This window comes from Anabrus simplex, chromosome 2 (genome assembly GCF_040414725.1).
Source record: "Anabrus simplex isolate iqAnaSimp1 chromosome 2, ASM4041472v1, whole genome shotgun sequence".
Lineage (NCBI taxonomy): Eukaryota > Metazoa > Arthropoda > Insecta > Orthoptera > Tettigoniidae > Anabrus > Anabrus simplex.
Genome location: NC_090266.1, coordinates 444,424,760 through 444,452,150, shown reverse-complemented (window position 1 = coordinate 444,452,150; position 27,391 = coordinate 444,424,760).

Genomic DNA, 27,391 nt, shown 5'->3' with positions numbered 1-27,391 from the left:
TAGGTGCAATTACTGCTTTTGTCCAATCTGAAGGTACCTTACCAACACTCCACGCTAATTTTACTACTCTATGAAGCCATTTCATCCCTGCCTTCCCAATATACTTCACCATTTCAGGTCTAGTTTCATCTATTCCTGCTGCCATATGAAAATGGAGGTTTTTACCATCCTTTCCACTTCTTCAAGCGTAATTTCACCAACATCATTTTCCACCTCCCCATGGGCTTGGCTGTTTGCAACACCACTAGGATGATCTCCTTTTTCATTGAGAAGATGTTCAAAATATTCCCTCCACCTCTCCAGTGATTCCTTGGGATCTATTCTGAGTTCACCTGGATTACTCAAAACACTGTTCGTTTCCTTTTTCCCTCCCTTCCTAAGATTCTTTATTACTGTCCAGAAAGGTTTCCCTGCTGCTTGATCTAGCCTTTCCAAGTTATTACCAAAATCTTCCCATGATTTCTTTTTGGATTCAACAACTATTTGTTTCACTCTGTTTCTTTCATCTACGTACAAATTTCTGTCTGCCATTGTTTTGAGCCATTTCTGATAAGCCTTCTTTTTACGTTTACAGACTGCTCTCACTTCATCATTCCACCAATATGTTCGCCTTTTCCCATCTTTACACACAGTTGTTCCTAGGCATTCCCTTGCTGTTTCTACTACAGCATCCCTGTATGCCACACATTCACTTTCTATATCTTGAACCTGCTTACTGTCTACTGTTCGAAACTTCTCACTAATCATATACATGTACTTCTGTCTAATCTCCTCGTCCTGGAGAGTTTCTACCGTTATTCGTTTGCAGACAGATTTCACTTTCTCCACCATAGGCCTAGAGATACTTAGTTCACTACAGATCAGATAGTGGTCTGTATCATCGAAAAATCTGGGAAAAACGAGTACATTCGTAACAGATTTCCTGAATTCTAAGTCGGTTATGATATAGTCTATTATGGATCTGGTCCCCTTAGCCTCCCATGTGTAGCTGTGAATAGCCTTATGCTTGATAGAATGTATTCGTAACAGCTAAACCCATACTAGCACAGAAGTCCAGGAAACGCTTCCCATTCCCATTTATGCAGTGTGAATATAATGGTAGACGGAGCTCAGATTGCACGTCATCTTTGATTTTGATTCCACTGCCCATTAGTAACGTTTATGAAGGAAAAAATAAGGGACAACTATTTTCATTGGAATAGACTTCAGTCGTCATTTTCTTTCCAACAATAATTCACTAGGATATAGTCACAATTCCCTAAGAGTTGTTCGTAAGATTGGGCATGCAGACCACTTACGACCCCGTACCGTGCCTTTCATATCATAACCTCATATTAAGAAGATTTTAGAAGCTTGTCCATGACCTGTGTTATTTAGGCGACCGTTGACGTTGCAATTCAATAAATTCATAACGATCATCGGTATTCTTTGAGAGCATTCCCTGTACTGTTGGCATATTTAGTTTCGTCTGATATTTATCCCATTTCTTGCTGCCTTACACTTGTTTAACGCCCACGTTCGTTTCTTCAATACCCCTGTATTTTACGCGAAACGGAGAACATATACGTATCGAACTAGTCTTTATATATTGTTCCCCAAGTTGATCGACATCCTCGTAGTAAAATAGGGTCTACGTCACGAAAGGCGTTTAAGTATCATTATCGTTAATCAGAAAACACTTCCACTTCATTTCTCCCCATTCTATTAGAAAGGAAGGCCGAACCACCTCCTGTTTGAATTCAAATACAGAATCGATATAATGAGTTTCATATTTTATACCTTTCACTCATATCCACCTACAAAAAAACATTTCACTTTCAATATAAATCAATACAGTGCCTTTAGTAATACTCCTGGTGTTATATTGTTACTCGTTGTTCCAACTAAATGACAACCACTTAAAAACAAGACGTCTTGTCAACTCTAACAATAACGTAATTAGTCGAGCGGTATGCAGCATTAGATAACTTTTATAATGATAAATAACTGAACATTTTCCCCTTTCCCAGAGCCTACATACTCTGTGCGTCATAATGTAAAACACGGTACAATAAAAAAATCTTCAGGTAGACTCAACAATATCCTTGTCCAGCCCAAGAAAGGTAAGATAGGGGCACTGTTTGTGCATCAACTTGATGTACAATTTGCGTATGTAATTCTCGGTGACTACCTACGTATATCAGGTGACTCCCAAGTGGTGAAATTGACAAATTGTGAGCTAATTTTCAGTACTCTTGAGCTTAATCTTAATTCATTTTTTTGAGATAAATGCACATGTATTCTCTAATCTGTTTCTCTCCAGTCCGACTAATTTCATTCTTTATCCATCTCATACGAAATTAATTCAAAATTATTCTCCCATCTGATTCATTGGTAATCAACTAATAATGTTATTTTGCTTTACGTCTCACTAACTACTTTTGCGGTTTTCGTAGACGCCGAGGTGCCGGAATTTTGTCCCGCAGGAGTTCTTTTACGTGCCAGTAAATCTATCGACATGAAGCTGACGTATTCGAACACCTTCATTGGTAATTAACAAGATGATCCTTATTATAAGATGCTATCATCCAGGCAGTCATTTTTTAATTATTTTAATCGTGAGCGTGATCATTACCATAACTGAAGGGGGCTGAATGTCTCTGACTGTAGAAGCGCTGAACGTCTGAACCTAAGCTAGCAGGTTCGATCCTGACTCATTCCGTTGGTATTTGCTTGCTATTGCTATTTGCTTTACGTTGCACCGACACAGATAGGTCTTATGGCGTCGATGGGATAGGAAAGGCCTAGGAATGGGAAGAAAGTGGCCGTGGCCTTAATTAAGGTACAGCCCCAGCATTTGCCTGGTGTGAAAACCATCTTCAGGGCTGCCGACAGTGGGGTTCAAACCCACTATCTCCCGGATGCAAGCTCACAGCTGCGCGTCCCTAACCGCACGGCTAACTCGCCCGGTCGTTGGTAATTGAAGGCAGATACTGAAATAGCGATCGCATCGGTAGCGTAACGGTTAGCATTATTAGCTACCATCCAGCGACGCCCAAATTGGATTCTCGATATTGCCAGAAATTTATGATTGGGAGGAGGGCTTGTATGTGGTTGAAATGGTACACGCAACTCACTTCCATTGGATTGTACCGGAAAGAGCTGCACCACCTCGGCTCGAGGACACGAATTTACGTTTACCGCAATAACCAGCCTCGTGTCGGTAGATGTACTGGCACGCAAAATAACCCTACGGAATAAAATTCCAGCACTCGGACATCTCCGAAAACCATAAGAATAGTCAGTGGGGAGAAACATGAAGATTCTTCTTCTTCTTAGTATTATTATTATTATTGTAACATGATTGTGGGGTAGTAGATAAATACCTACTCAAATAGTAGCTTCTACAATAAAACCTATTCATTCTACTTACTACTTACACACCTACACTCATTAGCGCGCTCTCTGTCCTCCCTGCTCAATTACACTAATGTAACCATCTAATACTCACAGGCTAAGAGAGTTAGGCTACACTGTTCACGTACACATGCACTGTATACTATCGCGTGTACCCTAGGGCAGTTCAGAAATAAGCTTGCCGTACACATTAAAAGGCCGCAATATTCGCAACTTAATAATAATAATAATAATAATAATAATAATAATAATAATAATAATAATAATAATAATAATAATAATAATAATAATAATTATATTTGCTTTACGTCCCACTAACTACTTTTTAAGGTCTTCGGAGACGCCGAGGTGCCGGAATTTAGTCCCGCAGGAGTTCTTTTACGTGCCAGTAAATCTACCGACACGGGGCTATCGTATTTGAGCACCTTCAAATACCACCGGACTGAGCCAGGATCGAACCTGCCAAGTTGGGGTTAGAAGGCCAGTGCCTTAACCGTCTGAGCCACTCAGCCCGGCATTATTATTATTATTATTACTAGCGAATGTACCCGTGCTTCGCTACGGTATTTTACAATGTATTCGAATATCGAAGTAAATAGTGTACATGCAGTAAATAAGATTGTTTTAAAATTGCAGGTCTCTTAGCGTTATCCGAGAAAGAGCATGGGGAGGTCCCCGCACGTTGTTTCCAATGTAAAGTGTTTGTTATGGATTTGTGATATAACGGCAGGCTCACTTGCCTACTGCCATTCACAATCGAGTTGGGAAGTTTACATTATAATTGCAGGCCTCATTGCGTACTACGCGGACAGAATCGATTTGGGAAGTTTTCGTTACAATGGCCGCCCCCCTTTCCTACTTCCAGACAGATCACAGTTGAGGAGTTTTTATTATAATGGCAGGCAATTACCCTACTATCACTCGAAATTGAGTTGTGCAGTTATCATTATGATGCCAGGCCCATTTTCCTACTGCCAGCCAGCTAACTGCCAGTCACACTAAGTTGGTGATTTTCCATCAAAATAGCAAGCTACTATGCCTAATGCCAGTCACATTTCAGATGAGGACATTTCTTTATAATGGCGGGCACACTTGCCTACAGCCAAACACAATCGGGTAGGGGAGTTTTAAACAAAACTGCATGCTGGCTTGCCTTCTGCAAGTCAAATCGAGAAGTGAACTATTCATTACAATTGTAGGCCTTCCTTACTAATGACAGTTACACAGGAGTTGGAGAAGGAACCCTTTCATACTGCCAGTCAAAGTTGGTGTGGGGAGTACTGATTACAATAGTAGACCCACCCTTTCTCGATCGCTACAAATCGACATCAGTGAATATATATAGATGGGCATACGAAAGCATATGCGTGTTTAAAATATTGAAGACCTTCATTTACAGATTAATTGCTACTAAATGTACGTCAGATCGAGAAAGGATTATACCATAAGACACGCCGGATTTAGTGGCCTAAATGGCTGGTCCTATGATATGTCATCTATTCTTGTGTCAGACTGAGTTAGAAACGTGGAACAGGGTAACGTTTTTGTAAGATTATCTCATATTACATTACTTTTCGGATAATTATGTGACAGCTACATACATAGCATTTGGCTCACATATGGCTACTGGGTGGGCCAATTTTCGTGAAGAGCTTGATGATTCTGTATTTCATATAAGTAATCGAAAGTATGAATTATGCATGTGAAAATTCCAAATTGACATAACATTGATTAATAGAGATAAATCAAACGTAAAAGGGATACAGATACGGCAAAAAGTCATAAGACCAAGGTTGTAGATCATTCCAAATTGAACGGAGATTGTGCAATCTGTTATGTGATAGGAATTTCCGAAGGTCTGCACCATAATTAAAATTGCCTGCATATTTCGATATTCTTCGGGGATAAAAAGTAAAAAATTTAATGATCTTGGATGTATTCCGTTCGTTGCAGGCTAAAACGTATAATTTTGTCATATTTCAATTATCTTCTTTTCCTTCTGGCAGATTATGCCGAAATCTGGATTTTGGTCGAGGCGGGTAAAAATTAGGACTTTCAGGAAACTAAACCAAAAATTATGCAGATGGTCATTATTACCCCTTAAACGGAAAGCTGTACGAAGATTTCACCAAAATAGTCAGTGTAGAGGCACACAGTCGTTACGATTTGATTTATATAGATAAGGAATCTGCTCCATGTAAAAAACCTTTTGGGCTATGTTCGCTGGACTTAACCTGCAAAACTGACCATTCATGATATCTCCCTTATTAATCCTCCTGACGAAAAAATGCACATGAGAAAAAGGTTTAGAGGTGGAATTCCATCACGTTTGGTCGATTTCCAGTCAGGTTGGTCTTGTTCTGTGTATATTGTGGAAGAGTAAAATCACCATTTCGGTTCCCTATAAACCGCCAGTCCATTCCGGAACATGAAATGTTATTTACGTTTAAAACCTACCTTTGGACAGGTGGATGCTAAATATAAATTTTGGTTGGAATGTCTTCAGTAGTTTTCAAGTTGTAAGGAATACGCTTTACACGCACCCGCTCGTGAGTTAAGTCCGATCGGACTTGTACAGAAAAACGGTCCGTTAATGATATCTCCCTTATTAACCCTCGTATCGAAATGATGCACATGAGAAAAAAGGTTTATAAATTAATTTCTACCAAGGCAGGTAGATTTAAATTAACGTTGATTGTGTATATTTTGTGGAAGTGCAAAATCACTGTTTCGGTTTCGTATAAACCTCCAGTCAGTTCAGGAATTTAGAAACAATATTTGCCCTAAAACCTATCAAGGACAGGTGTATCTATATAAATAACATTGTAGGGGGTCCGCTGTTTGCTTGTCTGTTTGTCTGTCTGTCTGTTCCACCATCACGTCGAAACGGCTAGATAGATCTCAACCAAACTTCATATTTAGAGTATACTCATCCCGGGGAAGGTTTCGATATGCATATCATTTTAAAATATTTGAATACACGGGGGGTTTATAGGAAAACCAGAATGGTTTTTCCACCATCACGTCGAAACGGCTAGAGAGATCTCAACCAAACTTCATGTTTAGAGTATACTCATACTGGGGAAGGTTTCGATATGCATATTATTTTATAATCATTGAACAGACGGGGGTTTATAGGGAAACCAGAATGGGTTTCCTCCATTTTCTCTTATACTATTGATTTTCTGTAAACTTCGTTTACCGTACGTGAAACGTCTCTTCATTATAAACAACTTTCGTTATGTTCATAATTTACCTTACTCTTCACATGACGGAGAAATTTACATTTTTCCGCTGGTATCATGCTCTGAATTGAGTGACCGACAGACCGACAACGAACCTACAGGTTACCATGGCAACGTCTCTGACTGCATGCCAGCAGGGAAGTAACGTATTGATATTTTCCTCATTATGCTTTTACATTCGTGGTTGGTCCTTGGGTAGAAGGCAAGAGAGGCGTCAATCGGCCTATCCGAGGAATATTGGCGGAATATCGTTGGATGTTATAACCGCCCTCGAATAGATTAAGAAATAACACCATCAGTCATCTTATTATTTGTTTACCTAGGAATCAGTGGACCTAAATTTCTTCTCTGTTACCGCTTTATTATATCCATAACTCACACTAGCATAATGTATTGAGGGGTATTTGATTTTTCAATACATTCACTTGATATTTACATATTTGTCGTTATCCGGCTGTCCTCAGTTATAATCCATTTTCTATTACTTTCAACTTTCTTAACTGTATTATTTTCTTCCTTAATTACGCCGTATGTACGCGAGTGCTACAAACTACTGGATGTATTTCCACCAAGACTCATATTTAGAATATACACTTGTCCTTGATAGGTTTTAGGCAAATATTGTTTCTAAATCCCTGAACTGACTGGAGGATTATACGAAACCGAAACAGTGATTTTGCACTTCCACAAAATATACACAACCAAAGTTAATTTAAATCTACCTGCCTTGGTAGAAATTAATTTCTAAACCTTTTTTCTCATGTGCATCATTTCGATACGAGGATTAATAAAGGAGATATCATTAACGGACCGTTTTTCTGTACAAGTCCCATCGGACTTAACTCACGAGCGGGTGCGTGTAAAGCGTATTCCTTGCAACTTGAAAACTACTGAAGACATTCAAACCAAAATTTATATTTAGCATCCACCTGTCCAAAGGTAGGTTTTAAACGTAAATAGGATTTCATGTTCCGGGATGGCCTGGCGGTTTATAGGGAACCGAAATGGTGATTTTACTCTTTCACAATATATACAGAACAAGACCAACCTGACTGGAAATCGACCAAACGTGATGGAATTCCACCTCTAAACCTTTTTCTCATGTGCATTTTTTCGTCAGGAGGATTAATAAGGGAGATATCATGAATGGTCAGTTTTGCAGGTTAAGTCCAGCGGACTTAGCCCAAAAGGTGTTTTACATGGAGCAGATTCCTTATCAGTATAAATCAAATCGTAACGACTGTAAACCTCTACACTGACTATTTTGGCGAAATTTTCGTACAGCTTTCCGTTTAAGGGGTAATAATGACCATCTCCATAATTTTTGGTTTAGTTTCCTGAAAGTCCTAATTTTTACCCGCCCCGCCCAATATACAGATTGCGGCATAATTTGCCAGAAAAAAAGAAGATAATTGAAATTTGACAAAATCATACGTTTTAGCCTGTAACGAACAGAAAACATCCAAGACCATTAAATTGTTCACTTTTTATCACCGAAGAATATCGAAATATGCAGGCAATTTTTATGATGGTGCAGACCTTCGGAAATTCCTATCACATAACAGATTGCACAATCTCCGTTCAATTTGGAATGATCTACAACCTTGGTGTTATGACTTTTTGCCGTATCTGTATCCCTTTTACGTTTGATTTATCTCTATTAATCAATGTTATGTCAATTTGGAATTTTCACATGCATAATTCATACTTTCGATTACTTATATGAAATACAGAATCATCAAGCTCTTCACGAAATTTGGCCCACCCAGTAGCCATATGTGAGCCAAATGCTATGTATGTAGCTGTCACATAATTATCCGAAAAGTAATGTAATATGAGATAATCTTACAAAAACGTTACCCTGTTCCACGCTTCTAACTCAGTTTGACCCAAGAATAGATGACATATCATAGGACCAGCCATTTAGGCCACTAAATCCGGCGTGTCCTATGGTACAATCCTTTGTCGATATGACGTACGTTTAGTAGCAGTTAATCTGTAAATGAAGGTCTTCAATATTGTAAACAAGCATATACTTTCGTACGTCGATCTATATACACTGACTGACAGAGCAAATGCAACACCAAGAAGGAGTGGTTCGAAAGGGATGAAAGTTGGGGGAAAAACAGAGACGGCACGGACGAATAATTGATGTTTATTTCAAACCGATATGCAGGTTACACAGTGCACACGGCATCGACTCAGTAGGATGTAGGACCACCGCGAGCGGCGATGCACGCAGAAACACGTCGATGTACAGAGTCAATAAGAGTGCGGATGGTGTCCCGAGGGATGGTTCTCCATTCTCTGTCAACCATTTGCCACAGTTGTTCGTCCGTACGAGGCTGGGGCAGAGTTTGCAAACGGCATCCAATGAGATCCCACACGTGTTCGATTGGTGAGAGATCCGGAGAGTACGCTGGCCACGGAAGCATCTGTACACCTCGTAGAGCCTGTTGGGAGATACGAGCAGTGTGTGGGCGGGCATTATCCTGCTGAAACAGAGCATTGGGCAGCCCCTGAAGGTACGGGAGTGCCACCGGCCGCAGCACATGCTGCACGTTGCGGTGGGCATTTAACGTGCCTTGAATACGCACTAGAGGTGACGTGGAATCATACGCAATAGCGCCCCAAACCAAGATGCCGCGTTGTCTAGCGGTAGGGCGCTCCACAGTTACTGCCGGATTTGACCTTTCTCCACGCCGACGCCACACTCGTCTGCGGTGACTATCACTGACAGAACAGAAGCGTGACTCATCGGAGAACACGACGTTCCGCCATTCCCTCATCCAAGTCGCTCTAGCCCGGCACCATGCCAGGCGTGCACGTCTATGCTGTGGAGTCAATGGTAGTCTTCTGAGCGGACGCCGGGAGTGCAGGCCTCCTTCAAGCAATCGACGGGAAATTGTTCTGGTTGATATTGGAACAGCCAGGGTGTCTTGTACATGCTGAAGAATTATGGTTGACCTGGCGTGCGGGGCGGCCACCGCTTGGCGGCGGATGCGCCGATCCTCGCGTGCTGACGTCACTCGGGCTGCGCCTGGACCCCTCGCACGTGCCACATGTCCCTGCGCCAACCATCTTCGCCACAGGCGCTGCACCGTGGACACATCCCTATGGGTATCGGCTGCGATTTGACGAAGCGACCAACCTGCCCTTCTCAGCCCGATCACCATACCCCTCGTAAAGTCGTCTTGTCTGCTGGAAATGCCTCCGTTGACGGCGGCCTGGCATTCTTAGCCTTACACGTGTCCTGTGGCACACGACAACACGTTCTACAAGACTGTTGGCTGAGAAATCACGGTACGAAGTGGGCCATTCGCCAACGCCGTGTCCCATTTATCGTTCGCTACGTACGCAGCACAGCGGCGCATTTCACATCATGAGCATACCTCAGTGACGTCAGTCTACCCTGCAATTGGCATAAAGTTCTGACCACTCCTTCTTGGTGTTGCAATTGCTCTGTCAGTCAGTGTATATACACTGATGTCGATTTGTAGCTATCGAGAAAGGGTGGGTCTGCTATTGTAATCAGTACTCCCCACACGCACTTTGACTCCCAGTATGAAAGGGTTCCTTCTCCAACTCCTGTGTAACTGTCATTAGCAAGGAAGGCCTACAATAGTAATGAATAGTTCCCTTCTCGATTTGACTTGCAGAAGGCAAGTGAGCATGCAGTTTTGTTTATAACTCCCCTACCCGATTGCGTTTGGCAGTAGGCAAGGTTGCCCGCCATTATAAAGAAATGTCCTCATCTAAAATGTGAATGGCATTAGGCATAGTGGCCCGCTATTTTGATGGAAACTCACCAACTTGGTGTGACTGGCAATAAGGTAGCTGGAAGTAGGAAAATGGACCTGGCATTATAATGATAACTGCACAACTCAACTTCGAGTGATAGTAGGGTAATTGCCTGCCATTGTAATAAAAACTCCTCAACTGTAATCTGTCTGGAAGTAGGAAAGGGGGCTGCCATTTTAACGATACTCCCCAAATCGATTCTGTCCGCGTAGTAGGCAATGGGGCCTGCAATTATAATGTAAACTTCCCAACTCGATTGTGAATGGCAGTAGACATGTGAGCCTGCCGTTATATCACAAACTAGCGAATGTACCCGTGCTTCGCTACGGTATTCTACATTGTATTCGAAAATCGAAGTAAATAGTGTACATGCAGTAAATAAGATTGCTTTAAAATTCCATGTCTCTTAGCGTTATCCGAGAAAGAGCATGGGGAGGTCCCCGTACGTTGTTTCCAATGTAAAGTGTTTGTTACGGATTTGTGATATAACGGCAGGCTCACTTGCCTACTGCCATTCGCAATCGAGTTGGGAAGTTTACATTATAATTGTAGGCCCCATTGCCTACTACGCGGACAGAATCGATTTGGGGAGTATCGTTAAAATGGCAGTCCACCTTTCCTACTTCCAAAGAGATTACAGTTGAGGAGTTTCTATTATAATGGCAGGTAATTACCCTACCATCACTCGTATTTGAGTTGTGCAGTTATCATTATAATGCCAGGCCCATTTTCCTAATGCCAGCCAGCTTACTGCCAGTCACACCAAGTTGGTGGGTTTCCATCAAAATAGCAGGCCACTATGCCTAATGCCAGTCACATTTTAGATGAGGACATTTCTTTATAATGGCGGGCACCCTTGCCTACTGCCAAACACAATCGGGTAGGGGAGTTTTAAACAAAACTGCATGCTCACTTGCCTTCAGCAAGTCAAATCGAGAAGGGAATTATTCATTACAATTGTAGGCCTTCCTTACTAATGACAGTTACACAGGAGTTTTAGAAGGAACCCTTTCCTACTGCCAGTCAAAGTCGGTGTGGGGAGTACTGTTTACAGTAGCAGACACGCCCTTTCTAGATCGCTAAAATCGACATCAGGGAACATATATATTGATCGACATACGAAAGTATATGCGTGTTTACAATATTGCAGACCTTCATTTACAGATTAACTGCTACTAAACGTACGTCATATCGACAAAGGATTATACCATAAGACACGCCGGATTTAGTGGCCTAAATGGCTGGTCCTATGATATGTCATTTATTCTTGGGTCAGATATAGTTAGAAACGTGGAACAGGGTAAAGGTTTTGTAAGATTATCTCACATTACATTACTTTTCGGATAGTTATGTGACAGCTACATACATAGAATTTGGCTCACATATGGCTACTGGGTGGGCCAATTTTCGTGAAGAGTTTGATGATTCTGCATTTCATATAAGTAATTGATAGTATGCATTATGCATGTGAAAACTCCAAATGGACTTAACATCGATTAATAGAGAAAAATCAAACGTAAATGGGATACAGATACGGCAAAAAGTCATAACACCAAGGTTGTAGATCATTCCAAATTGAACGGAGATTGTGCAATCCGTTATGTGATAGGAATATCCGATGGTCTGCACCATCATTAAAATTGCTGCATATTTCGATATTCTTCGGGGATAAAAAGTGAACAATTTAATGATCTAGGATGTTTTCTGTTCGTTACAGGCTAAAACGTATAATTTTGCCAAATTTCAAATATCTTCTTTTTCTTCTGGCAGATTATGCCGCAATATGGATTTTGGGCGAGGCGGGTAAAAATTAGGACTTTCAGGAAACTAAACCAAAAATTATGGAGATGGTCATTATTACCCCTTAAACGGAAAGCTGTACGAAAATTTCGCCAAAATAGTCAGTGTAGAGGTACACAGTCGTTACGATTTGATTTATACTGATAAGGAATCTGCTCCATGTAAAACACCTTTTGGGCTATGTTCGCTGGACTTAACCTGCAAAACTGACCATTCATGATATCTCCCTTATTAATCCTCCTGACGAAAAAATGCACATGAAAAAAGGTTTAGAGGTGGAATTCCATCACGTTTGGTCGATTTCCAGTCAGGTTGGTCTTGTTCTGTATATATTGTGGAAGAGTAAAATCACCATTTCGGTTCCCTATAGACCGCCAGGCCATCCCGGAACATGAAAACCTATTTACGTTTAAAACCTACCTTTGGACAGGTGGATGCTAAATATAAATTTTGGTTTGAATGTCTTCAGTAGTTTTCAAGTTGCAAGAAATACGCTTTACACGCACCCGCTCGTGAGTTAAGTCCGATGGGACTTGTACAGAAAAACGGTCCGTTAATGATATCTCCTTTATTAATCCTCGTATCGAAATGATGCACATGAGAATAAAGGTTTAGAAATTAATTTCTACCAAGGCAGGTAGATTTAAATTAACTTTGGTTGTGTATATTTTGTGGAAGTGCAAAATCACTGTTTCGGTTTCGTATAAACCTCCAGTCAGTTCAGGGATTTAGAAACAATATTTGCCTAAAACCTATCAAGGACAAGTGTATATTCTAAATATGAGTCTTGGTGGAAATACATCCAGAAGTTTGTAGCACTCGCGTACATACGGCGTAATTAAGGAAGAAAATAATACAGTTAAGAAAGTTGAAAGTAATAGAAAATGGATTATAAATGAGGACAGCCTGATAACGACAAATATGTAAATGCCAATTGAATGTATTGGAAAATCAAATGCCCCTCAATAAATTATGCTAGTGTGAGTTATGGACATAATAAAGCGGTAACAGAGGAGAAATTTAGGTCCAGTTATTCTTAGGTAAACAAATAATAAGAAGATGACTAATGGTGTTATTACTTAATCTTTTCGAGGGCGGATATAACATCCAACGATATTCCGCCAATATCCTGCAGATAGGCCGATTGACGCCTCTCTTGCCATCTACCCAATGAACAACCACGAATTTAAAAGCATGATAAGGAAAATAGCAATATGTTACTTCGCTGCTGGCATGCAGTCAGAGACGTTGCCATGGTAACCTGTAGGTTCGTTGTCGGTCTGTCGGTCACTCAATGCAGAGCATGATACCAGTGGAAAATTGTAAATTTCTCCGTCATGTGAAGAGTAAGATAAATTATGAACATAACGAACGTTATTTATAATGAAGAGACGTTTCACGTACGGTAAAGTAAGTTTACAGAAAATCAATAGTATAAGAGAAAATGGAGGAAAAGCATTCTGGTTTTCCTATAAACCCCCCGTCTTTTCAAAGATTTTGAAATGATATGCATATTGAAACCTTCCCCGGTATCATTATACTCTAAATATGAAGTTTGGTTGAGATCTATCCAGCCGTACCGACGTGATGGTGGAAAAACCATTCTGGTTTTCCTATAAACCCCCCGTGTATTCAAAGATTTTAAAATGATATGCATATCGAAACCTTCCCTGGGATGAGTATACTCTAAATATGAAGTTTGGTTGAGATTTATCTAGCCGTTTCGACGTGATGGTGGAACAGACAAACAGACAGACAAACAGACAAACAAGCAGACACGAAACGTAAAAACCACCGATTCGGTCTTGAGTTGACCTAAAACGATTAAATATCTGAAGAATTGGCAAAACAAAAGAAATTACGTACAGCGGACCCCCTACAATTTTATTTTTATAGATTATTATTATTATTATTATTATTATTATTATTATTATTATTATTATTATTATTATTATTATTATTATTATTATTATTATTATTATTATTATTATTATTATTATTATTATTATGTAACTTTTTAATCAATATTTTTATTCACCTTTTCAAAATTACAAAATTACAAACTAAAAATCATATTTCAAATTAATCAATCAAAATGAAACATGACAGTTTAAAGGAATGTAGTGAGCTGAAAACCAAAATCACAGTAGAATTGTATAAGAGTGTTGCGACTAAGAGAAACACTTAAGTGCACTTTATAATTTACAGAAAGAAATTCAGAAATTAGAATAACACTCGTTTGAAAAAAATACAAAGCCATCTCACTGTTGTCAGTTCTCATCACATCACCGTGTAAATGTACATAATAAATAAAAAACATTTAAAAATGAAATAAATGTTTCGCAACTTTCTCTATACGGTATTGCGGTTTTTTACCACTTTCCAACGAGCAGTCTTGAGTGATCTGACAAAGTCCACCAAAGTCCATCCACTCTTATCGTACGATGTCAAAATTGGCCGGTGCTTGGATTTGGACGTCGACCATGGAACGATTGAATAATGCGTGTATTTTTAGGAGGGAGATGGTGATGAATCAGGTGATGTGTTCGGGGTGGGAGAGAGGAATAGTGCGTGGTTTGGTGCGGATGACTATTTCGGGCCGGTTTTCGGAAGAGGAGGGACAAGCCTTTCATTGGCGGAAGCGCGTGGTGTGGATGTCTCCGCAGGTGTTCCAATAGCAGGGCGTTGAAAATTTGGAAACCGAGAGCAGGATGAGGCTCCGCACAATGCCCTCACACCGGATGTTCAGCGGTGCAGTCTGCTGTTGGCTGATGTTTATTATCCAAGCAACTTTCTCAACCAATTTGTTTGGGAGCAGAGGCGCTGACGTTTCCACCCTATGGTGGTAGCGAAAGACTGAATCCCTTCTAGCGAGGATCTAATATCCATATTCTCGGTAGTGGGGAGGAGGAACCTCACCATGAAGGTGAGCCCGGATTAATTTCTCATGCGGAAGGACTTCCTGACAGGCACTTCCTCCACATTGAGCTCGGAAACGGTGGTGCCCTAAGCCATATTAGGGACCAGTCACCGGATAACATAATGGAACCGACTGTGGTAGTGGGGTGGGTAATAGTGTAGGGGTTTGATGTTTTGGTGTTGGGGTGGATAGGGTCTTAAGGGGCGATGTAGATCCTATATTTGAGCCTCCTATATTGAGGATGAGCCATCGTGAAGCTTCCTCCATGTTGGCTTTGACATTAACACCATTACATGTTAGACGGATATCGGCAAGCTCACGGCGCCTTTCTTTGATCTCCATAGCGCGCGAAGATGATGTCCTTTTGGCAGGCGAAATTCTGATTAATGGTTATGCAGGAGTGAGGTACGTGCTCATACGGGGTTTCTCCGAAGTGTGCGGGAGTTGCTGATTTGTAGGCGGGCACGGGAAATGGGTGGAAATTCGGAGTTGAAGTTGGTATCTGGTGAAAGAGGATGTTGTCCAAGGGGATGAAGGCTTACAATGTGGATAGTCCCGGTGGTGCGGCTCCTTTCATTAGACGATTCTGTGCGGCGTAGTTTTTCGTAGGATTAGAGTTGGAGTATTTTACGGTGATCCCGATATCTCGATGCGGGGCTGGGGCTAGGAAGATATGGCGTGAAGTGGGAAGTAGAGGAATGGGGCATGTGTTCCCACGGCCGTGTGCTGAGCTGATGATCATAGAGGCACTTTCTGAACCAGCCAAACGCATATAGATCACTCACTCACTAACACGCTGATACCGTAGAGAGTCCTGTGGTCACAACTAAGAAAAATCACTCGGCCCACCCAGGGGCCACCTTTTTATTGAACTGTCGTGGCTTCTTAATGTCTACGAATTGACGCCGGACACAAAGCACACGTAGTGCATACCACTAGTGGCGTTTTCGTCGACGAAGATCAATCGTAAATCATATTTATGTTCTATGATAAAATTCATTATATGAATTACTACTCATGGTAACTATAGTAGTCAGGAAGTTATATCCTGTGTTGTCTTTCCACATTCATTTCTGTAACTGTGTCCGTCGATGTCCGCCCGTTGTCTGAAAATATTAAGCATATATTCGTCAAGAAAATGCACGTCAATAACGTTAACAAATAAACATAAGGAAAGGAAAGCTATGTCGATAAAATATGTACTTCAATTAAGTTCAAACCTATGTCTGTGAACGTTCAATCAACAATATTTAAGTATTTAGGTCTCTTTATTTATTTATTTATTTATTTATTTATTTATTTATTTATTTATTTATTTATTTATTTATTTATTTATTTATTTATTTATTTTCAATCTATGCTACATATAGTAGGCCTATATATATTTATATCTGCTATTTGCGTCGTTTAAAGTATAAATGTAAAAATGTATATGCTACGCATATTATATGTGTATGAAGTTATACAATCCTGTGTTTGTGTGTGTGTGTTATTATCGGAAATAAAATATAAAACCCCATAGCCAAGCGACCACCATTCCAATCATCAACCGTTGCTGTTGGGGCTGATGTCGGAGACGTCGCGCGATAGAATCAGAGTGAAGCGAAGGAAGGTATTAACCATTTTTTTATGGGATTGGAAATCAGGGGTCTAGTTCTGAAGTAAACATGGTGTGAGTACCGGTGTAGGAATTTTTAGAGGGCGGGGGTTGGTAATAGGTCTGTGGATACCTAAGAAGACCGGAAATTCTGAAGTGGGTTTGGTGGTGGTGTTGTTAACGGTGGTCGATGCTGTTAACACATCGCTGGCGGCTACATTCCTGCGTCCATTTTCTTCACACCATTACTTATCCACCTTCCTAATGTCGCACCCCTAATTAACCTCCTGGGCAGAGAAGTCGTCCACTTCTTGGTGAAATGAAAACTTTTGATGTGATGATGATGCTTGGAATATTCATCCTACAACGCTAATGGTGTCAGTCTGTCGAAACCTGCTGTAGAGACCTTCATCGTTGATTTGTCCAGCAGTTGTGCTACACCGTACTACCCGATTAAGTTGATAGTTCTTAACTGAATACAACTTAAACACCTTTCAAAAAATGGGGTTTGAGGAGGGTTAGCCGTACCCGTGCCTACGGTTTTAAAATTATCGAGTTGTGATAGTTACAGGATATTTACGTAGAACAAATAAGAATATACAACAGGTTCAATTATTACAGAATTATTACTGAGACTAAAAAGGAGGTGCAGATTGGAAAGAAATAGTGTTAGAAATGGCTGTGGAAGTAAGGAGAAATTGAAGGAACTTACTAGAAAATTGATTCCAGCAAAGAAGGCAGCTAAGGATAACATAATGACAAGCATAATTGGTAGTCATACAAATTTTAGTGGAAAATGGAAGGGTATGTATAGGTATTTCAAGGCAGAAACAGGTTCAAGGAGGACATTCCAGGAATAACTAATGAACAAGGGGAGTGTGTATGTGAGGATCTTCAAAAGGCAGAAGTATTCAGTCAGCAGTATGAAAAGATTGTTAGTTACAAGGATAATGTCCAGATAGAGGCATTTACAATAAGATACGAAATTTGAAAACTAGAAAAGCGGGAGGAATTGATAGGATTTCTGGGGATATACTAAAGACAATGGGATGGGATATAGTACCATATCTGTAGTACTTATTTGATTATTGTTTGGTCGAAGGAGCTATACCAGATGAATGAAGAGTTGCTATAGTAGCCCCTGTGTATAAAGGAAAGGGTGATAGACATAAAGCTTAAAATTACAGGTCAGTATGTTTGACGTGCATTGTATGTAAGTTTTGGGAAGGCATTCTTTCCGATTATTTCAGACATGTTTGCGAAATTAATAACTGGTTCGATAGAAGGCAGTTCGGTTTTAGGAAAGGTTATTCCACTGAAGCTCAACTTGTAGAATTCCAGCAAGGTATAGCAGATATCTTGGATCTAGGAGGTCAAATGGACTCTATCGCGACTGACCTGTCTAAAGCATTTGATAGGGTGAATCGTGGGAGACTACTGGCAAAAATGAGTGCAGTTGGACTAGACAAAAGAGTGACTGAATGGGTTACTATATTTCTAGAAAACAGATCTCAGAGAATTCAAGTAGGTAAAGCTTTATCTGACCCTGTAATAATTAAGAGGGGTATTCCTCAAGGCAGTCTTATTGGACCTTTATATTTTCTTATATATATATATAAATGATATGAGTACAGGAGTGGAACCAGAGGTAAGGCTTTTTGCGGATGATGTAATTCTGTACAGGGTAATAAATAACTTACAAGATTGTGAGCAACTGCAACGTGACCTCGAAAATGTTGTGAGATGGACAGCAGGCAATGGTATGTTGATAAACGGGGTTAAATATCGGGTTGTGAGTTTCACAAATAGGAAATGTCCTCTGAATTTTAATTACTGCTTTGATGGGGTGAAAGTTCCTTTTGGGGATCATTGTATGTATCTAGGTGTTAATATGAGGAAAGAACTTCATTGCGGTAATCACATAAATGGGATTGTAAGTAAAGGGTACAGATCTCTGCACATGATTATGAGGGTGTTTTGGGTTTTAGTAAGGATGTAAATGAGAGGGCATATAAGTCTCTGGTAATACCCCAACTAGAGTATGGTTCCAATGTATGGGACCCTCACCAGGATTACTTGATTCAAGAACTGGAAAAAATCCAAAGAAAAGCAGGACGATTTGTTCTGGATTATTTCCGAAAAAGAGTAGCGTTACAAAAATTTTGCAAAGTTTGGGCTGGGAAGAATTGGGAGAAAGAAGACGAGCTGCTCGACTAAGTGGTATGTTCCGAGCTGTCAGTGGAGAGATTGCGTGGAATGACATTAGTAGACGAATAAGTTTGAGTAGCGTTTATAAAAGTGGGAAAGATCACAATATGAAGATAAAGTTGGAATTCAAGGGGACAAACTGGGGCAAATATTCGTTTATAAGGAGGGGAGTTAGTGATTGGAATAACTTACAAAGGGAGATGTTCAATAAATTTCCAATTTCTTTGTAATCATTTAGAAAAAGGCTAGAAAACAACAGATAGGGAATCTGCCACGTGGGCGACTGCCCTAAAAGCAGATCAGTATTGATTGATTGATTGATTGATTGATTGATTGATTGATTGATTGATTGATTGATTGATTGATTGATTGATTGATTGATTGATTGATTGATTGATTGATTGATTGATTGATTGATTGATTGATTGATTGATTGAAATACATACAGCGTTGAAAACCAAATAATGCATACAAACAATGACCAGTAACTGTTGTTATTTTCTTTCTTTGCCGTAGATGATCTAAAACCAAAGCAGAATACTGAATCGAATATTTAGGAAAGATCAAATGCTAAAACTATTAGTGACAGGACGATATATTACTATTCCCAATATACATGATCTGGATCCAAGAAAAGACACTGAACTTAATATTAATAATAATTGCAAAGATGGTACATAACGGGTGATGTGATATATTTTCCCATTGTATTTTTGATAGCTAACATATCAGGCGTATGCATAAGATTCTGCCGGTTTTTGTGGTGAAGAAAACGCGTAATTTCTAAGGGAGATTCATTTTTGTTTACTCAAAATATTGGCCATGGGCTTCTACACAGTTCGCCAATCTTTCATTTATGTTATGAATACCATGCTAGGAAAACTGCTTGTCATTTTCGGTAAATCATTCGTCGAGTCATTTTCAAATTTCTTCGAAATTGCTGAAGTGCTGCTCAGCGAACGCGTACCACATTGATGCGAAGACTTGATAGTCAGATGGCACCAGGTCGGAATAGTACGGCGGATGCGGAAGGATGTCCCATCCAAGCGATTTCAAGGTGTCGTAACAAAATCACATTGCCATGTCTTCACGCCCATTCCCGTCGTCATTCGATCAATGCGTGATTTAAATGAATCATTTGTTGACGATAGCGTTGTGTGTTAACGCTTTTGCCGGTCTTCAAGAGTTCATAACACACAATACCGCTCTGGTCCCACCACACACAAAGTATGGTCTTCTTGCCGAAGCGATTTGGCCTCGATCTTGTAGGACCGGCTTCGCCAGGTGACAGCTACGATTTTCTCTGGTTTGGATTTTCAAAATAAATCCATTTTTCGTCACTCGTCACAATTAGTTAGAGAAATGACTTACTTTCGTGGCATTGAAACAACATTTTAAAAGTAACTTCGCGATTTTCCATTTGCCGTTCATTCAAATCGTGTGGGACCCATTTACCCACTATACTGGTCTTCCCCATTTATCGTAAACGTCTGCTGATTATTTCTTGGACAGATTTAATGCTTGTATCAATTGCTGTTAAGCATGAGTTGGATCATCTTCCAGAGCGCGCAGTGATTTTCACACTGAAATCACCACGTTTAAATTATCGAAACCATGTCTCACAAGTTTTAATCGATGGAGCGTGTTCACAGTATGTGTCTACCAGCAAACGATGACTTTCCACTGCATTTGTCTTTTGATTAAATAAGAAAAGCAACGCGTTTCGGAAATGTTCTTTCTCGGGCACAAACGTCGACATGATCACTGAACGATACAACACGGAGGATAGAGTATGGCGGACTAAACTTTTGTGTGTTTGTAGGTTAATGTCAGACGAACAAACTGACGTATGTGTCAAAATCATACGCTGCGTACTGTTCGATGGTGCCATCTTTCAGTGAAACCGCAAAACACGCATACACCTGGTAGAACTGGTATTTTATTACGATGGCTTACTTCTAAAACCTCGTATCTCCCAATGCACTTCCTATCCATTTTATTCCTTAATACTGGTCACGCCTACCAGCCACATACGGATGTACTGTCCATCAGAACAATTTTCGTTGTGTTCATTTTCCTATGGTTATATGTAAAGGAAAAATGAACCTTAAATAAGTCAAACTGTAGAAGTGCTTAAATTCGCCATGAAAACAACATCCCTACAATATTGTATGGTAAAGCCCATTTTCCTTTACACGTTTGCACAGGAAAATGGACACTACGAAAAGGGTTCTGATGGATTGCGTATAAATATGTGGCTGGGAGGCGAGACCAGTGTTAAGGAATATAATGGGTAGGTATAAGATTGTAACATACGATGTGTTAGAAGTAAGCCGACGATTAATTATTCAAGGAAATTAGTTTCCTTTATGGTAGGTGCAACGGAAGTGCTATACGAAGTATCGTGACTAGTACGGTACTTATACGAATGTCAATGTAGAAAGTGCGGAAGGTAAAACTCTGTATAATGAACTGCCTTTAAATATTCTCTCGTACCAGCGAATTTATAGACATTGAAGCACAAAAATAGGATATAATTTCCTATTTCCTACATCCCAGGTACGAAACAAAGTAAAACTTAACCTACGTAATCTAGAATACGTAATCTGCCGAAGATCAAAGGAACTACTCAATGTAAAATATGACTTATCTTAAATACTAGTGACAAACGCAAAACGTCCATGTTTATGTATGTGTTCACATACAGAAAAAAATTCACCAAGTTTCAGTAGGAATTACTACTTTATCTATAAAATAAGGCAGAGCATTTTCAATTGCCCACCATTCATGAACCCGTCCACGAATGAACGCCGTCGATGATGGCGAATTTTCTTGTGGTGATGTCTTCAATGCTGCGCTTGATGGCTCCTCGGTGATTGCTGCACCGGAGAGCTGGTGATACGGTGATGTGCCGTGACGGTGGTGATGTTGAAGAGAAGTCAGTTCCGGGGCACGTAACACGTTGAGTGAGGGCGGGGATGTATATCGTGGTACTATTGAGCACACCGATCGGGCGGTGGTAGTCGACATCGAGGTGGTGGTGGTGGTGGTGGTGGTGTTTGTTCTGATATTGAGCGGCGTAGTGGGTGACACAAACATTTACAATACAGTAGAACATTCAGTACTGTTCGGGGCTCGAACCACTGGCAAAAAATATGGCCTATGGTGTGAACTAAAGTGTTCGTGGATCTGAAACCCCCAAAGTCCTTTGGTTCAGCCCGGAGAGGGTCTGGAGATCGCCGAACCTGGACGAGAACTGACGACTCATTATCACTAACAAGTCACATAAACAAATGTCCCGGGCGGATAACCCACGAAGAACCACTTAGTCTACCAGTCTGAGCCCCTTTTTGATCATCTCTGGGATGCCGTGCAGGAATGAGGTGTAAGGGTTTTAGTTGGACGTAGTAGTAGTCAGGTTGCTTACCGTAAACTCCACAGCTGGACAGCGAATATCACTGGTGACGCTGAAGGGCATATATACATCTTAATATGTGTGAGGCCATGGAACTCTATTATTTTAAAGTATTGGGAAAAGCCTGGATATCGATGGCTTACTTCTAAAACCTCGTATCTCCCAATGCACTTCCTATGTATTTTCATCCTTAAGACTGGTCATGCCCTCCAGCCACATACGGATGTACAGTCCATCAGAACTATTTTCGTAGGACTCATTTTCCGATGGTAAAGTTTAAAGGAAAATGAACCTTAAATACGTTAAACTGTAGGAGTGCTTACATTCGCCATGAAAACAACATCCCTACAATACTGTATGGTAAGGTCCATTTTCCTGTACACCTCTGCACAGGAAAATGAACACTACGAAAAAGTTTCTGATGGATTGCATATAAATATGTGGCTGGGAGGCGTGACCATTGTTAAGGATTGTAATGGGTAGGAAGAACATTGTAACATACGAGGTTTTAGAAGTAAGCCGACGATATGGTTTATATCACCCTTGAAAAAAGCTCACCATATGAACTAGTTTGAAAGTGCGGAATCTTAATGAACGTTGAAGTGAAACTCTTTACTGCTCATATCTGAGCCGATTCACTTCATCGTAATAAACTATACCTTTGTGCAGCTACAGCCTTTTATGCCTGTCAGGTTATCAGTTAACAACTTAATTTCATTGTTTAATAGCTGATGAATCCGACTCTGTGGTGTAGTGGTTTGCTAGGATTAGCTGCCACCCCCGGAGGCCCGGGTTCAATTCCCGGCTCTGCTACGAACTTTTGAAAAGTGGTACGAGGACTGGAACGGGGTCCACTCAGCCTCGGGAGGCCAATTGAGTAGAAGTGGATTCGATTCCCACCTCAGCCATCCTGGAAGTGGTTTTCCGTGATTTCCCACTTTTCCTCCAGGCAAATGCCGGGATTGTACCTAACTTAAGGCCACGGTCGGTTCCTTCCCTCTTCCTTCTCTATCCCTTCCAATCTCCACGTCACCTCACAAGGCCCCTCTTCAGCATAGCAGGTGAGGTAGCCTGGGCGAGGTACTAGTCCTCCTCCCCAGTTGTATTCCCCTACCCAAAGTCTCACGCTCCAGGACACTGCCCTTGAGGCGGTAGAGGTGAGATCCCTCACTGAGTCTGAGTGAAAAACCAAACCTGGAGGGTAAGCAGATTAAGAAAGAAAGAAAGAAAGCTGTCACATCTGCTGTACAGCATTTGCTTGCTATAGATTATAAAATAATGTGAGAAACGCGCTTCTATCCATTTCGATGTGATTGGATTATACAAAATGGCTGTAACTTGACATGTCTCTATTTGGTCCTAACCTGTCACGTTTTCTATTATAGCGTGACCACCCTTTTCTCTCAAAAGAATATGGCCTCCTGAACCAATCAGGTGCGTAATTCTCTACCGAAAGCCGAAGGAGTGGCTACGGTTTGTACAATACAGTAATATTTCGTAAAAATGACTGGAGTGTTTGACTCCGTTCTACATAAAATGGTACAGTGTTTTTGGGATGGGCCTCATTTATTGCCTCTTGTACAGATTTTGCATTGTGCGGGGAAGTCTGTATCGAACTAACTGCACATAAAATTAACGTTCATTATTCGGGAGATAGTAGGTTCGAATCCCACTGTCGGCAGCCCTGAAGATGGTTTTCCGTGGTTTCCCATTTTCACACCAGGCAAATGCTGGAGCTGTACCTTAATTAAGACCACGGCCACTTCCTTCCCACGCCTAGCCCTTTCCTGTCCCATCGTTGCAATGAGACGTATCTGTGTGGCGGTGCGACGTAAAGCCAATAGCAAAAAAAAAAAAAAAAAAAAAAAAGAAATTGATGTAAGATGTTGCGCAAGATATGACTAAGAGACATTTAATTCCTAGCTGGTTGCATATGTTTGGGAAAAATAGGGGCAGCTCTACCACCCTATATATTTACTGTTTAGAAATCGCGTTTTGACTTACTCAAACATAAATCAGCTCATTTCAGTCGTGAAATTTATGCAGAGTACCTGCGTGCCATTGATTATAAAATACTGTGAGAAACGCGTTTCTATCCATTTCTATGTGATGGGATTATACAAAATGGCTGTAAATTGACATGTCTGTATTTGGTCCTTACCTGTGACGTTTTCTATTATAGCGTGACCACCCTTTTCTGTCTTCTGTCTTCTCCTTAAGCAAGGTTATAGATATCATTTCCCTTATATTTTCCGTAGTTTTCTTTGGATGTAACTTGATATTTTAGTTCAAATGTTTAAGTCTGCCTCTTCTCTTTATTCCTTTGTGCGTCTCTGTTAAATTGCGAGGTGAACCTCCCAGTAATGTTAAAGATGTATTTATTATACACGTCTATATTCTTTTTTCTAACAATTTGTCTGTAAAACTTTCCCCTTTTACCTACATAGGGCATACTTCGGAAAGTTTTCCTTCTTGTTTAATACCATATTTTATTTTGGAAACCGAGGTAGTGGCTGAGTGGTTCGGGTCACGTAGCTGTCTGCTTGCGTTGGGGAGGTGGTTGGTTCTATCCCAAACGTCGCCAGCTGCGAAAATGGTTATTTCTCGGTTTCCCATTACCAATTTTCACACCCGGTAATTGCTGGGGATGAATCTTAATTAAGGTTACGGTCGCTTCCTTCCCATTCCTATCCCTTTTCTATACCATCGTCGCCATAAGACCAATCTGTGCGGTGTGACGTAAAGAAAATTGTGAGGAAATGTACACATTTATTCATATTTGTTTGCTGTTTGTTCAGTCCATTGTGATTTGCATTGCATCACTTTTCGTGAACTCGTCGAATTAGCATTTTATTTCTATCCAGTAATAAGGATAATACTCACGATTCCACACAATTGAACTCTGGGGGTCTAGCAAACTTACTTGCTGTGCTAGTAATATATTTCTATATTATGATATTTCCCTACCTTACTGACCCTAAACTAATGTCACATTGTGCATACAAGAATGGTAACAAAGTTTACTCAATTAATAAATACGAATACGCCACAACTATGAAGACAATTACATGACACTCTGTTTTCACAGGGATGATGACCTCTACGTTTTACCACTAAATACAACAACAAACACCAACTTCTGGTTTGATACGTATGCTCTCGACTGCCATTGCCCGTTCTTTTCTGTACTCCAGTCTCCACTACATGACGAAGGTGAATTTTGCTTACGTTGTCGTCGAGTTGTCCCTGAGTGAACAAATTTAACCAGAAATTAATGTAGTTGTAACGGCACATGAGCCATCTGAAACCCTCCAGGCTCATCAACAAAAGCCTCACAGTGACAAGTAGGGGAAAAGCTTCCATGACCAAGTGGATCACCACAGTAAAATCAGACCTAGGGGAGCTACAGATCCCATTAGAGACGACAGAGAACCGATCTCAGTACCGACAGGCCACTGCCCCTCACAATCAAACAGAATACAGGGCCACCAGACATATTTGGACGGATGGAAGGAAGCACGCACATAGCCAAAAATGAAAGCGTACCCGGCCAAGAAAAAGCAGAAGCCCTTAGCTAAGAGTTAAGACGAGCAAAGTGGTCCCTAGCAGGCCAAAACGAACCAAAAAGAAGCAAATAGTTGTAAGATCCTCAAAGTATTTTAAGATCTAGAATCAAAGCCGTCTACGTATAGGCCATGATACCTCTGGGAGAAGTGGAAGATAAAGGCTCCCACTGTTCGTAACCACGGCATCATATTAGATAGAGTGGTTATCTATGTGCCAGTTCTTCCTTGAGAGCAGGAAGTAATCCTCTTTGCTGTACTTGTGGAAATTTAGTTTCTGAAATGTTCGACTTTCTGATAAAGAATCGAATATGCGTGCTTCCATGTGAACCGAACGTGGCTTTTATACCTAGGCTTTGAAGTCCCTATTTTAAGAATTATGTAGGTCTATACAAAATTACTCTTTTATTGATTATTACTCACACATACGGTACAAATGAGTTTAATTTTTATTTCCATTTGTGACTGGGGTGAGGGACAAAATTGCCGCATCCCGCAGATGATGATTAATTAAGGGAAGAAGTATTGATAATAGTTGAGAGTGGGAGGAACACTAGATTGCTCATAATGAGTTTACCGCTTCATATCCAACTTGGAAGCATGGTTGATATCTCGTGCTAGGATTGTTCGGGTTAAGCAACCACTTTACAACTTCGACTTTCAATTAAGTTGGAGTCTTGAATCCCTCCGCGAAATTGCGATAACCTTGGCGTGTGTATCGTAGCTGAGCATAAAGCGAGGAGAAGACGAAGAGGAGGAGATAGCTGGCGGCACCCTGGGCTTGTGTGCGCACCGCGTCGCGAGCATCTCTTCCTTTGTGCTGCAGGTATGCTCTCATTTTCTCGCTCACACACCGCCACTTGTTCGCTCAGTCGAGTTTACCTTTCATCCTATCAGATCTTTGGGAAAGGATTACTGAGAGCAATCCGATATGGAAGTTAGAAGTTAGACAATGGTACCTGTGTGAGGTGGCAAAAATGTTCTGGAGATGCTAGCGCGGTTGTATTTACTGTATGCTAAAAATTAGTCCAAGCTTAATGTTTCCTTTCAGTACATTAGTTTAGGTCTGAGGAATTCTTAGTCAGCCTTCTCTCAGATGCCGTACGCTGTTATTTGATCGTGCTTGTTATTGTAGCGTATTTTTATTCAGTAATACATCCACATGAACACAGTGCAGTTTCACTTGCAGCTAAAGATTTCTCAACTGTATTCAAATACAATACACATTGCAAGTTGAAACTTAACAATAATATCCTCACTGAAGACCTAAATAAGTTACTATGACATTAAACACAAAGCTAAAGAAATACAATGGAAAAGTTTACATCCCTATCGTCGGTGCGCGAGCAATATCGCGTATCGGACAATGTCCTTCAATATATAATAATGTAGGCTTGCGTAAATACGTCGTGCAAACATGTATTGAACAGTACGGTAAGGTTCAAT